A 13,119-nucleotide genomic window follows, 5' to 3' on the forward strand; every position below is an offset into this window, starting at 1 on the left:
AGATATTATTTTCCCCAAATTTCCTCCTCGCGATGCAACGCTCGACTCCGGCAAATAATTAAAAAAGAGATTTTATAATCCCCGATAAAAACATTTACAACGTAATATGCCGGTAAATTGGAGGGAAATTATAATGAAAACCACAGTTATCCACCCGAAGGTACGTCTGATGACATGATTTGTTTCTAAGTTAAAAAATCGATTTCACTATATTTTCGATGAATTAATATATTTTTACGGCAGTGGGAGATGTCAGACATAAAATGTCAGCATATTGAAATCAAAAGGGCGTAACTGTAGGACGGAGTGACGAGTAGTGAGTACATACGGCAGGTCTCGGGGAAGAGGTCTGGAGCAATAAAATAGTGACCGTCGCTTAGGATGAAAATTAAATTAATAACAATGACTCAGACAAGTTATAAGAAAAGGAGGATAAATTTCAAGTTCACTTATTACCTAAACAAGGTAGTAACCTCATGGTTAAGTGAAACGTATCTTTATACATTAACTACTTTTCAACTCCAGGCTACTCACTCATGCGAAAGATATCTACATTAAATGAAAGCGTACCTTACTTTTAGAAGTATTATAGGACAGGCACTAAGAAAAGGGAATTTGAGGGAGACTATAGGCTATCTAGCAGATCCATACGATTTCTAGAAAGAGAAAATAACAAAAAACAGAGGGTCATGCCTGTGGTTGCCGTCCATTAATTACATCATTTTCAATTCCTTCCTCATCCGGTGTCATGGATCGACCAATAGCGTCAGACTCAAGCAAATGAACGTGACATCACGCTGAAGAGACCTGCAGGACCGGTTTTATTTTACAGTTCTTTTCATTAGTTCATTTTTGTGCCCACGGATTGGAGAAAGTTTTCGTGATATTAATTATTATTTATCGTGAGAAGCGCGCGACTGCTGAGGTCATTTGCGTCATAGGTGATGAATTAGAATAAGGTAGGAATTAGAGATGAAAGGGGTAGTAATTAGGGTGGGAAGGAAGACAAGTAATTGGTAAGGGAAAAAAAGGTGGAGTGAAATTAGTTGCTGGCGTCGGCCCACTCCTGGCGAAATGCGCCATTAGACATGCGCCCACAGATGGGATTTCCCCCTCCCCCCCGCTCGACGGTTTAGCCGCATTTGTTCTCAACACGAGTCACACTTTAACATCCTGGAAACTTCAGGGGAGATTTTAGGAGCCTAGAATGAGACACTAGTCCCCACATCAATCTTCAATCCGATTCCAGGCCATTATGCTAACTCGGGAAAAATGCATTGGTTACCATTAACGCAGGTACGAAACAGGAAATCGATAGCAGATAAAATGGTGACAATATTCCACGTATGTCGCTTATTGATATTTATGTTTTTTTACCGTTAAATCAGCTCTTTCCAAAATAGAGCTTTGTAACCGTGAGCCGTCACAGACCAACGGAATTTGACCTCATCAGCTACCACTTTACCATAACTTCTTTAATTTACCTATTTAATAACTTCTTTTATTTATTGAAATGGTCATGCTTATTTTATAATGAAGATAAATTTCCTCCAATAAGTTCACGCTAACAGTTCGCAGCACTTCGCCGATTGAATAATTGATGAATAATAACCGATATTGTTCCACGAGAATGTAAATTGTAGTAGTATTTAGGGGAGGGAAGCCAGTACGATAGCCACCGCACCATCTCGATCCCCATGTAAATTGTATGCACGGTAAAAGTGCACTGGTGAGTTTAATTTACATTTGCATTGTTTCAACACGCGTAACCAACTGCGCGAACTGTCATGCCTACTTTTGACTTCGCATTCCATCGTAGGAAGTGGGCTGAGTGATATCTATAAGTTAATCGATAAGAGTTTAAGCATTCAAAATGAGTTCAATTAAATGAATTATTGTAAGAATGACAAAAAATAATCGGGTAATAATATTCGAGTTTAAGAAAAAAAGATAGAACTACTTTAATGCTACAGGAATAGAACATGCCCTGTCGGAAAATATTAAGAAATAGGGACTACAGAATTGATAGGTTGACAGCAGGGAAGTGGTAAGACAGCGCCACAGTGTCAGAAACAACAAATACCACCCTGGACGAGAGACCTCGAAGGTTAAGGGGATCGTAGGGCAAGTGAAGACGAGTTCCTTGGAAAGTGTTTGACAAAGAACCCTGGATTAGATCAGGTTTCGCTAAGTCTAGGACCTCGGTCTTTCTCTTTAAGAACAGTTAGCATTACATCGGCAAAACGAAGCAAATATTAGCAACGAATTTTAAAATCTTGAGAAAACAAATTCCCATGCCCATATAAATGTCGATTTATCTACCCATAAAAATAATAGAAATAAAACATCAAATATACTACGTATAATTATACTATAGTAGTAGGATATAGGCGTGCAAACATACCAAAAGACATTCGATGTCTGCTCGTGAAATTGAAGAACTGTGCATATATATCACCTCTAATATGCACAGTAAGCCCGAAGAAATATTCAATGCACTATGGAACATAAAAATGTGGAGAAAAAAACTTCGTTCTTTTGGCTGTAATGAAGCTCAAGATACTCCATATGACTCGATTGGAAATATTTTTGAAAAAATGAAAAAAATAATAAAGAAACAAATTGAAGAAATGAATTCCAAAACTATTCTTTTTTGGAAATAGTTACCGAAAATATCACTCATTGTTAGTCCTGCAGTTGATAAATTTATGGACATAATTTTTGGCTTCTTGATTGCTGCGAAAGTTGGCTACGCCGTTCATATAGTATAAACGCTGCTTGCAGAGGAAGTGATGACATAGGTATAGTTGGTTGATATTTATCATTGGTAGAACTACAACCTGCACTTTTATTAGAAGCCTGCTTTAATTATAATATAGGTCATCTATCGGTTAAGGTGGGTTTTTGATGAACACAAGCTACCAAGCCGTCAAACGATGCAGTAAGAATTTCCATGCCTCTACTAACAAAACAATCCAACATCCAGCCTTATGGAAAGTCTCTTAAGTCAGCCCCTCTCCAATCCTGCATACTTCCTTCATCTCTTTACTCCGTTCCACACCCCAATCCCTTTCTTTCCCTTTCCTCGTTTGCCAAACGTTCTCCCGACCAGTCTTCAACATCCCATCGCCAATCAGAACGCTCTGCATCCATCTGTCCTGCCTCTTTTGGGTTCTACCAACAAACCCCTCCCCTTCCGCCAAAACATACCTAGCACTTCCTCGTTTGTTTTCCTTTTTGTCCACCTCATCTTCTCCATCCTCCTCCACACCCACATTTCAAAAGCCTCCAATTTACGCCTAACATCCTGCTTTAGCGACCATTTTTCCACGCCGTACTGCGTTTCCACGCAGTACGGCGTGGAAACGCATTACGCCCCATATTAAGGTTTTGACGAGGTTATTCTTAACATCCTTACTCAAAGTCCCTGTCATCAACAGTTTCATTTTGGTCCAACACTTCAAAGATAAGTACATAAACTGTCCCACCTACTCTAGTTTTTGTCTTCATATTTTAACATTTAGCCAAGCTTTTTTCTTTCTATAAAACCACCTAGCTCTGTTTTATTTACATATATTCTCAACCCATACCTATCGCAATATTTTCAATCCACTCGGCAAAGTTTGAGACCTTGCCTGGCTGACAAACTAAAGCTTGATCATCCGCAAACCCGCAAACCTAAATGATTTAATCAATTCTTCGCCGAATTTCATTCCTATCACTAGTACTTCCCATGCCCCTTTAACCATTTCCCCACACACGATTATACCTAGAATATCACAGGTGTGGACACCCTTCCTAGTAATACCGGGATCTCCACCCGCTACTCACACCTGAGCTATCTGAAACATTCAGATTGCGGTTAAGTCTCATATCCCTCCAGTCTACTCCTATTTTCTTCAATTCGCACATTCATCAATTCTAACCAATTTACTCTATCAAACGACTTTTAGAAATCTACGAGACAGACATATACATCCTGATCATATTCTATGCTCCCCGATATTAGTGAGTTCATTACTGCAATGACATCACGGGTGCCTCTCCCTTTCCTGGACCCAAACCGATCGTCTCGTAAGTAATTATTTGCCCTGCTCTCCATTCTCTTGTTGATAATCCCGATAACCACTTTATCTGCGTGCGAAATCAGACTTATTATCATTCTGTAGCCGTCGCATATCGCTGCGTCTCTCTTTTTTGGAGTAGAAATGAACACCGATCTGAGGAAGCCTTCCGGTCGAATTCCTCCCTCTTAAATGCTACGAATCAGTCCGTAAAAAAATCTTCCTCCCACATTTTCCTAAACTTTTAGATTATGAAGAATGTTTCTGGTGAAATGAACATAATCATTTGGTAATCATTTATATTAAATTGAAATGACAGTATGCTTATTTATTTCTCACTCAACTCCTCCCTTATGATTATAAATATTTATTCAGACTAATGAGAACCTTAATGTCAAGTGCATGAATAGACTAATCCAATTAATAAGAAACGAAGTTATGACCTGAAAACTCTAATAAATAATGCAAACGCAGGAAAATGTTTAGGAAGACGGACCTGTTATCTCGTTGAAAAAGCTATTGAAATGTGAAAATACCTAATGATAATGAAATAAAACACAGCAGATATACATTTCCCTCAGGTCTATATATATATATATATATATATATATATGTTTATATAAACATATATATATATATATATATATATATATATATATATATATATATATATATATATATATATATATATATATGTTTTTAACTTCTAAAATAAGTTTTGATCAATAAACCCCAAATAGGATAGAATTGCACCGAGTCTCTTACCTGAGAAACCTTGCACTCGACAAATTGCCCGCTCAATCAACCATGCTACACCTCCTCCGGTCCCTGAAATCCAAATGACAGACATGGGTCAGCAACAAAAAAACCGCAAACATCAAATACGCATAAACACTGCGCCGTTCTTACAAATTGAATCAAACATTAGTTGACTGTCAGCAAATATTTTTCAAAGTGGTTTTCAAGTGATTATAATACACTCACGTGAGAAAATAAATTTAAAAAAATCGCATCATGTGAAAATATAACAGAAATAAAATTAGTTTGTGAAGCTATCGCAAACATGATAAATACAAATTCGGAATTTCGGCATTCGAGGCATATTCGAAAAGTAAGGGCCGTTAGGCCATAATAAAATATTATAGTGATAAAAAGAATTTGTTATTGGCTTTAGTTTCCCACACACCTACTTAACTTTTCTACATAATCGCTGTAAGCACTTTTAGTATCGCTGCACCAGCTTATTAAATCCCTCAGCATAGATGTTCGCCCACTGGGAGTCTAAACACTTGACGACGGAAGTCTTGACTTTCACGTCGTCCACCAAGCCATTGTTTAGCCAAGAAGCCAAGTGCAAGAAGAGGAAATAGTCGCCAGGCGCAAGGTCGGAACTGTAGGATGGCATTCGAAAATGCTCGTCCACTCAACATTCTTTGCTCTTTGTGTTGGTCGGTAATCATTATCGTTGCACACTTTTCACACAATTTGTGATTGATTTACATGCTCTCCCGTAAAAATCATGTACTTAGTGGTGCGTCCAACTAAAGGACGTTAATCACGGCACTAATTGTCAAACGTCGATCAGACAGCACGCATCTCGTAACTGGCGGGAGCAACAATTTGCGCAGACATTGCTGTTTGCATTCACCGACAGGAATATAATTGGCCACTGAATCAAAATACTAACTTCAGTGGCCTCGGGAAACAATCAACATTACATGCGAACAACTTTTTCTGACCTGCCAAAAAATGTGAATATGAGGAAACGGCCCTTACTTTTCGAATATGCCTCGTAGAAACAAGCAATTTGAACATGCAGTTTATTTTGATTGGCTGAAAATACTATACACCTATTTTTCAATATAATTAGCAATGTAAATGCGCTTTTTCAAAATTAAGCAATGCATATATTTCATTATGGATCCACACAACAGGTTTTTGTACATTCCCTCGGAAGCCTTGACCAGGTATTTAGATACCTCATTTTGAGGAATCTAAATAAAAATATAATCCGAAATGGAATGCAGCCGTTCATCGATAGAGTGAAAATGGCAACCAGAAAACTGATTTAGGGGAAATAAGTGAAGCGCTATTAAAATAATGAATACAAAAGCCCATCTATTAATGGACCCATAACCGAGAAACTTATTTATCTTTTATTTAGACAGACTGCACTTTGTATTGCTCAACAACTACACGTATAACTTAAGCACTAGTATTACTTGTGCAATATACATTAAATGTGCATATTATTCATACAAGTGAAATGAGAATTTACTCTAAATGATATTAACATTTCTAATACTGACTGTTCAGTAGGAATAAAAGGTGTTACACAAATGTCAAACCACTTGCAAAAATCGTTATGTACTGTTGCTTAGATATTCAATTCGCAAAAGGTCAGTGGAAGGGAACATTTACAGCATAATTCTGCCGAGAAATCACACCTGAGTAGAAATTAAGTTCCCTTTCATTATGATTAATTCCCGAATTTATTGTACAATTGCAGGACATCTCTAAATGAATTCAATATGTTTTCACCTATTCAATGGAAAGTAAACATAAGGATGGGAAGTTGAACAAGGTTGTTCGGAATTCAGAATGACCTATAGGAAGTGCTAGAACAGTAAATTTCCCACATCACGCACAATCATGTATCGCAGAAAGATATTAAGCCGAATGTTTTACAGACTTTTTATCCTAAACCAAACGACCCAATTTCTTTTTCATCGAGGGGAGTGGATATTATTCATTTGCTTGCTTCCTTTTGTGGTCTGGCTCGCAAAGGAAGTGCAGGTTTACGAGCACACTAACAGAAATGCGTGGGAAAGTGTTCAGCTCTACTACGATTGTGAGGTCCGTTAATGGAATCGCAGCCTGGGGTACTTAAAGCCTGTCCCCACATAAGAGTACGATAAAACGAAATGGAAAAGTATCTGTAGGGGCCATTGCGAAGGAAAAGGGTACTAATATGATGATGATGGAATTGTGGGTATTCAGACACCTGGTACCTTGGATATTAGGGTTGTCAAAATACATAAGTATCAGCTATATCCTAGCTTTACCTACTAAATATCCTACCGTTTTATCGCGATGGTGCTTAATCATCTCATCTTGAAATTAAGAAAAAGCCGAAGGATTTGCATCTACAGAATATCCCGCAAGCCGCCGCGGGGGTTTGTGGCAGGGGGTCGCCACCCGTAAAATATAATAAAACCATATGCGAAACCAAATCATTTAATCTCTACACAAATATTAGTTTGATCATATACATTTTAATCACACGAAAGAAAGTACTTCAATCAAAAATATTAAAAAACAGGATACGAATATGCAAATCACGCAGTAAAACTGTTAAAATAATTTGTCTATCAAATAAAAAGAATAACATGAAAGATATAGAGAAATGTATGCACTGCCAATTGTCTCCCACGCGTTGCTGCCATATCTAATTTGATCTCTAATGGTCTGAGGAAAAAATGATATTTTAAATCTATCCGTTCTACGATAAATCTCCCGGATTTTACGTTGGTGATCTGATCTACCTTAGTAAGTCGGGGCCTGTAATATGCCCTTAAAATCCTCAGATAAGTAACTTGCCTCAACTTTAAACAGTAAATTTAACCTGTATTTAAACCTACGGTCAACTAGTGGCTCCTATCCTGATTCTTCCAATAGTGTCGTGACACTGCTCCCTTGGGATCAGCGAGGGTCGAATACTCAACACTTCAGTTTTAAATTTAAACACCTAGTCGGATGAGTAAGGTCTTCATGAGGTACCTTCAAAGTCGCATGTTCGGATCTTGCTTCAGAGATGGGTGTATAAACTTGATGTTTTGGGACTGGGGGAGGGGAATAGATTCTAGCAGAGGAGGGGTTTATCTGGAACAAAGAGAAAATGAAACTCTGGTACATTTATGTGGAGAACTTCGAGACAGGCCTGTGTCCCGAACTCAAAAAGAAAACAATGTTGTTCATGAGTGATACACAATGTAGGTTGAGGTTATAAGTACCATTTTACTACGTGGGTGAATGATGTTTCTTAATATTTCAGTCCTTCCACTTACCGCCAAGGTCGCCCCCACTGTATTCTTTCTTGATAGCTACGCTTTTGGTGTAACGAGTCACTGATGGTGCAATTTGAAATATGCCACTTTCCCGAGTCTTTTTCATAAAAAGGTCGACCTAAATAGCATACTGATTACGAGGGTCCTCACCTTGAGTCACCGCTCAACGTATGGGTGAGAAGGATGACGCCCAGGATGATTCTGCCTAGCCCAAAAAGGTCTCCACGAGTACTCGCTCGTTTAATCACAAGCTCAAAAGAGTGACGGTCATGGCGGTGGGTATTTGCTATAAAATCTTAGGTTTTCACCCGATCGGACTATCACACTGCTGAAAAAATCCTGAGATCGGGTAATGTTTTCCGAAAATATATCCATTTTCGGCGCCGGGCGTTTTATTTATTTATTTTATGTCTTGTTGTTTTCTGATTTTTCCAGTGTTGATTAACCATTCCTTTCACCAATCACCACCTTGTCCTGTCCTCATGCTGAGTGCCATTTATTGCCGCGGGACCGAATAGCACCGTCCGCGATGGACGATGGGCCTTGGTGTCACGCGGTGAGGGGCTCATTGTTTCGAAGGCCGCGGTCGTGGAATCCTTCACTCCTTCGGGGGGGGGGGCGGAGCCAAGTGGTTTCCGAGAAAATCGCCAGTGGTGAGGATCGGAGGCGTGAGTCATTCCCACGCAACGCTCGAGGAGAGTTCGGAATAATGAATGGAAAGCAAGGAAAACAAAACGCGGTCCGAACGTCCTTGCCGCAATCGGCGACCACGTACGATCGAATGCATTATTATTCCCTTCGATGACGCCAGCACCTGTGGCATCGCCGCGCGCAAACAAGTCCGCAAATTGATACGGCGACGTTTCGAACGTAGCGTTCCGCGCTTAGTCATCGATTAACATATTCGCTTCTTTTTTTAATAAGTCCCACGTTCCTTCTATAATTTATTTTTAAATTAATGCAATATCTAAAACGCCCCTAGAAAATGAGCTGTACTTTACCTCGCGTTAAGTGAAAAAGTAGTTTTTAGTGCTATCAAAAACGGCATTCCTTTTCTAAAGACTTGTTTCAATATAGGCATTCAAATGTGAGGTTCATTTTTGAATTCATGATTTGTGATTTTTGATTTGAACTTGCTTGAGATTCTCCTTTCAATAAATTTACAATGGCCAATTCAGATGTTTTTCTTTTCTGCGAACATCACCTAAGTCGGGGCTTCGTTTTTGAAATAAAATTTAATAAGAGAAAATCGAGTAATAAATGGAAGACAGTATCTATAAAATGCGAAGAGTATTTTAAAGAAAGATTATTAGTGTTCGTTGTAAAAATATGACGAAAATAGTGGATGCCATTTTGCCAGACATCAAAACTCTTTGCAGCAATATGACGAACGAGTCCATATGCGTTGTGAGGACACGTATTATTTTCCACCATCACCATCGCAGAGAAAGTTGGCATCGAAAAAATTGAAATTCGCCTAAAAATTTAAGCTTATATATAAATAAGTTATTTTTTATATGGATTTTGCTGAATAGTTAGTTTCCTTATTGATATTATATAATTGAATATATTTGTTCAACATTGAGCCGAAAACAGCGCATTTTGGCCTTTACATCGGACTCTTAACAATGGTACGTTAATATAGCAAATGGCACAATTACAAACACCCTCACATTGGAACACCCTTTTGGTTTTCGCAGATAGCTACATAAGCCTCCATTTACTGTTAAAATGCACATTATGATTAATTAAAAACCATAAAATGGTACCCAAGAGCAACTGAGAAAATAAAGAAGATAAGGTCTCCGGGCAGTACGTCAATACACGCAGAGTACTACTTACACAGTACACCTTAACTATACCACAACTAAATGGAAATAAACGGTCCAATAATAAGGATTCGCAAGGGATATTCTATATAAACCAGTTAAATTATTTTAATCGCAATGTCCAGCGATTTTTCTTGCGTTTATTCTTCGTTCTTTCTCATGCTCGGAGCGCCAACCCATCACCATCTCCCCCCATCGTTTGAAAGCCACCGCGGCGACAGGTCCGAAGTCCGGCGAGTGAAAGTCATGACGGTGGGATGGGAAAGGAAAAAAAGGAGAGCGAAGAATGCGCGCGGGCCGGGGGGACTGGCCAGCGTCGGATCGCGGTAGCGATACCGACACAATGACGTCAATCGTATTTCTTCCGACACGAATTCTAATTCTATGGCAGAAACACGAAGTGATGCGCACTCTACTCTCTGACCCGGGCGACAATTCGCGCAGGGAATACGATTCTGATCAGTTGTATAGTCCCTTCAACAACTTTGGGATGAATTTCCTCGAAATTATTTTTTGTTGTTTGTCTCGCAACGCCCACTCATTTGAAAGCGGACGAAGGGCATCTCGAATGGCGGTAATTCGCGTGAGAAATGTAGGACAAAAAACAACGAATCGGTGTCACTTCTTCAGCTGATAAATACTATTGTTGGCATGAACGTTTTTAGCGATGCGATATCAACCAACTTTCATAACATTTAAAACGATAACATTATGCTTGCAAATGAATACACTGAATTTTTGACGATATTTGCGCCATTACACGAACAGTTGATGTACATTAAACATACTTTTTATCATACTAAGGCTTTCATGAATATATCGTAGCTCACTGCCATTGAGTCAACTTGTTGGTGAACTCCCGCGAGGAAAAAAAGGTGGGAGAGAAGTGAGAGAAAAGAGACGGTGGGGGAGGGTAGAGTCAAGGAGTGGATGATCAAATGAATTCTTAACAACAGGGAAAAACACCCAAGAGAGAAAAATAAACAAAAATGGAATTAGAAGGCTATTCAGGAAGCGGGAATGCAAGCTATATAACAATTTACTCGAGTGACTCTGCAATAGTGAAAGGTTCGCGAGCAAGTGCTCTGGGAATATTAATTTACACAAGTAGTAATAACCGATCCGATGGTGAGTTTTCAGTGAGTGAAGTATTTTATGTTTTGCATCTTATTTTAATTTTACCCAAAATGCGATATTCGTACGGTTGTAATATGTCGTATTGGCATATTTTGAGCACGGTCTTCGTTCAACTTGTGGTCTATCGGCTGGCGGCCGACGGCGATAATTCTTGGCGCCCTTGACCATCAAGTAGTCCCCTACCCGAGGGTCTGGGGCTGGTTGGTCACAGAGTTCACCCGACACGTCGTGGGAAAATGCACAAATTCAAGGAGGGGGTGGGGACCTGTTCCATTCCCTGTGCCCTCAGAGGCACAAGGTACGTTTAAGGTACCCGAACTTCCTTTAACGCAGGAATTACTGGAACCTAAAACTCTACGAGTTTTACACGGGGCATAAAGGTTCAGTAGCTTGAATACTCTACTTTAGGCTCTAATTAGGCTTAAGCCTGATTCACCAAAAAATCCAATTGACTATTTTTATTTCATAGTATGACAATTTTATGCGATAAAAAAGTGCGAAGATTTGATAAATTAGCCAAAGAGTGAAAAGGCCCGATTGTTTCGAAATGCACGTCTCAAGGCTCCCAGTCCTCTCATTAAATTATTTTTTCTCAAAATAATTTCCAGACATTCTGTCGTAGCACAGTTTTTATTGATTTCGATCAAGAATTCCCGAAAACTAAGTTTTTCATTAGTTTTCTACTATTCATTTTCCTTCGACCTCATGACCGCAACGGCTCAAATTAATTCCATTTTAAACTTTTAAAATTTATAAAACAAGCAATATATGCGCCAAACATTCGATGTGTGGACCTTGAATTGGGCTTCTGTCTCCGAGTTTGAGATGAGGTTTAATAGTCGGTCTTATCGGTCATGGAACTTCTCCAAAGGTCGACCCCCAGCCCCGGCCTGGGCCCCAGCCCCCCCGGCCCCCAGCCCCGGCCGGCCCCCAGCACTTCAAGGGCAAAATCCCGTGATAAGCTGTGAAAAAAGGAACAAAAATTCGTAAAAAGCGGACATCTTCATTTCCAAATAGCCCTAGAAATTATAAGGAGAGGCTGATTTTATTATCTCAATTGATAAAAAGGTGGTATCCTTCGATTTGTCGAAACCTCGGGTTTCCCCGAGGACAAATCGAAGGATACCACCTTTTCTTAGTAAACTTCGTTTAACATCGAGAAATGAGTTGGATAAGAAAATAACTTTCACGCACATTTACGCAAAAGTTAACTATTTCACGAGTTTTATTTCCTTGGGGTAGTACCTGCGTCGTTTACGCGAGCCATTCCTTTTTTCTATACAAAAAGAAGAATGCCAAACTATTTCAAAGGAAATATCAGAAATGAGCGGTCGCCCGCCTTTGCTTAAGAAAATGTTTAAGAGTGCACACAACAGGTGAGCGTGTCCTTGAGAGAGACGGGCAATGTCTCCCCGCCGAGTGAGAGAGAGAGAGGCAAAAACCCCTCTCGACCGGAAGCGGAAGTGCACGAGTGTGGGACGGGAGAGAGCGTGGGAGGGGAAGTGGAGGCGGCGGAGGGGAAGGTGGGAAGTCGGGCAATAGTTGGGAACTAAACAAAAAAAAACAGACTCCCGAGTGCAGTCCTCCGAGATTTTGACGGTTTCCGACCGCCAGACATGGGTAAACTGTACGAGGAAGAAGAAGTCACCCGAGTGGTGGCTCGAAACGTTGGACTACCGGGCGTGGCAGAGGCAACATTCACAAATTATGGCACCGGAGTTGCTTTGTTTTTAGTTTTCAGACGCTGAAATTAGCAATTATTACTGTTTGAGTTTAAAAATGATCTTTAAGCTACAAGGAAAATTGATAAGACTAATGAAATTTCACATGCATAATATTAACGGGGCATTTTTTTATTGTTCTGGCTCGCGTACAATGTAATCGACACAAGTAGACTTCAAAACTAAGTACCTAATCTCGGAATTATGGTTTCCGACTATGCCTTTTCGGAAAGTTGGTTGATTGTAGTGAGGGTTACCTACTTACATTTAGTTACATGCATACGGTAACTAATTGTTAGAG

General features: G+C 39.6%; 1 protein-coding gene across 1 annotated transcript in view; it reads right to left on the reverse strand.

Annotated features, from left to right (window-relative positions):
• LOC139693871 (uncharacterized) overlaps positions 1-13,119 on the reverse strand; it is a 79,610-nt gene that overhangs the window by 22,614 nt on the left and 43,877 nt on the right. Inside the window, exon 2 of the mRNA XM_071592184.1 lies at positions 4,830-4,892. The gene's annotated coding sequence lies outside the window, so the exon portion shown is untranslated. The remainder of the gene's footprint in view (positions 1-4,829; positions 4,893-13,119) is intronic.

The sequence above is a fragment of the Hetaerina americana genome, unplaced genomic scaffold (assembly GCF_022747635.1).
Source record: "Hetaerina americana unplaced genomic scaffold, ioHetAmer1.1.p SCAF_5, whole genome shotgun sequence".
NCBI lineage: Eukaryota > Metazoa > Arthropoda > Insecta > Odonata > Calopterygidae > Hetaerina > Hetaerina americana.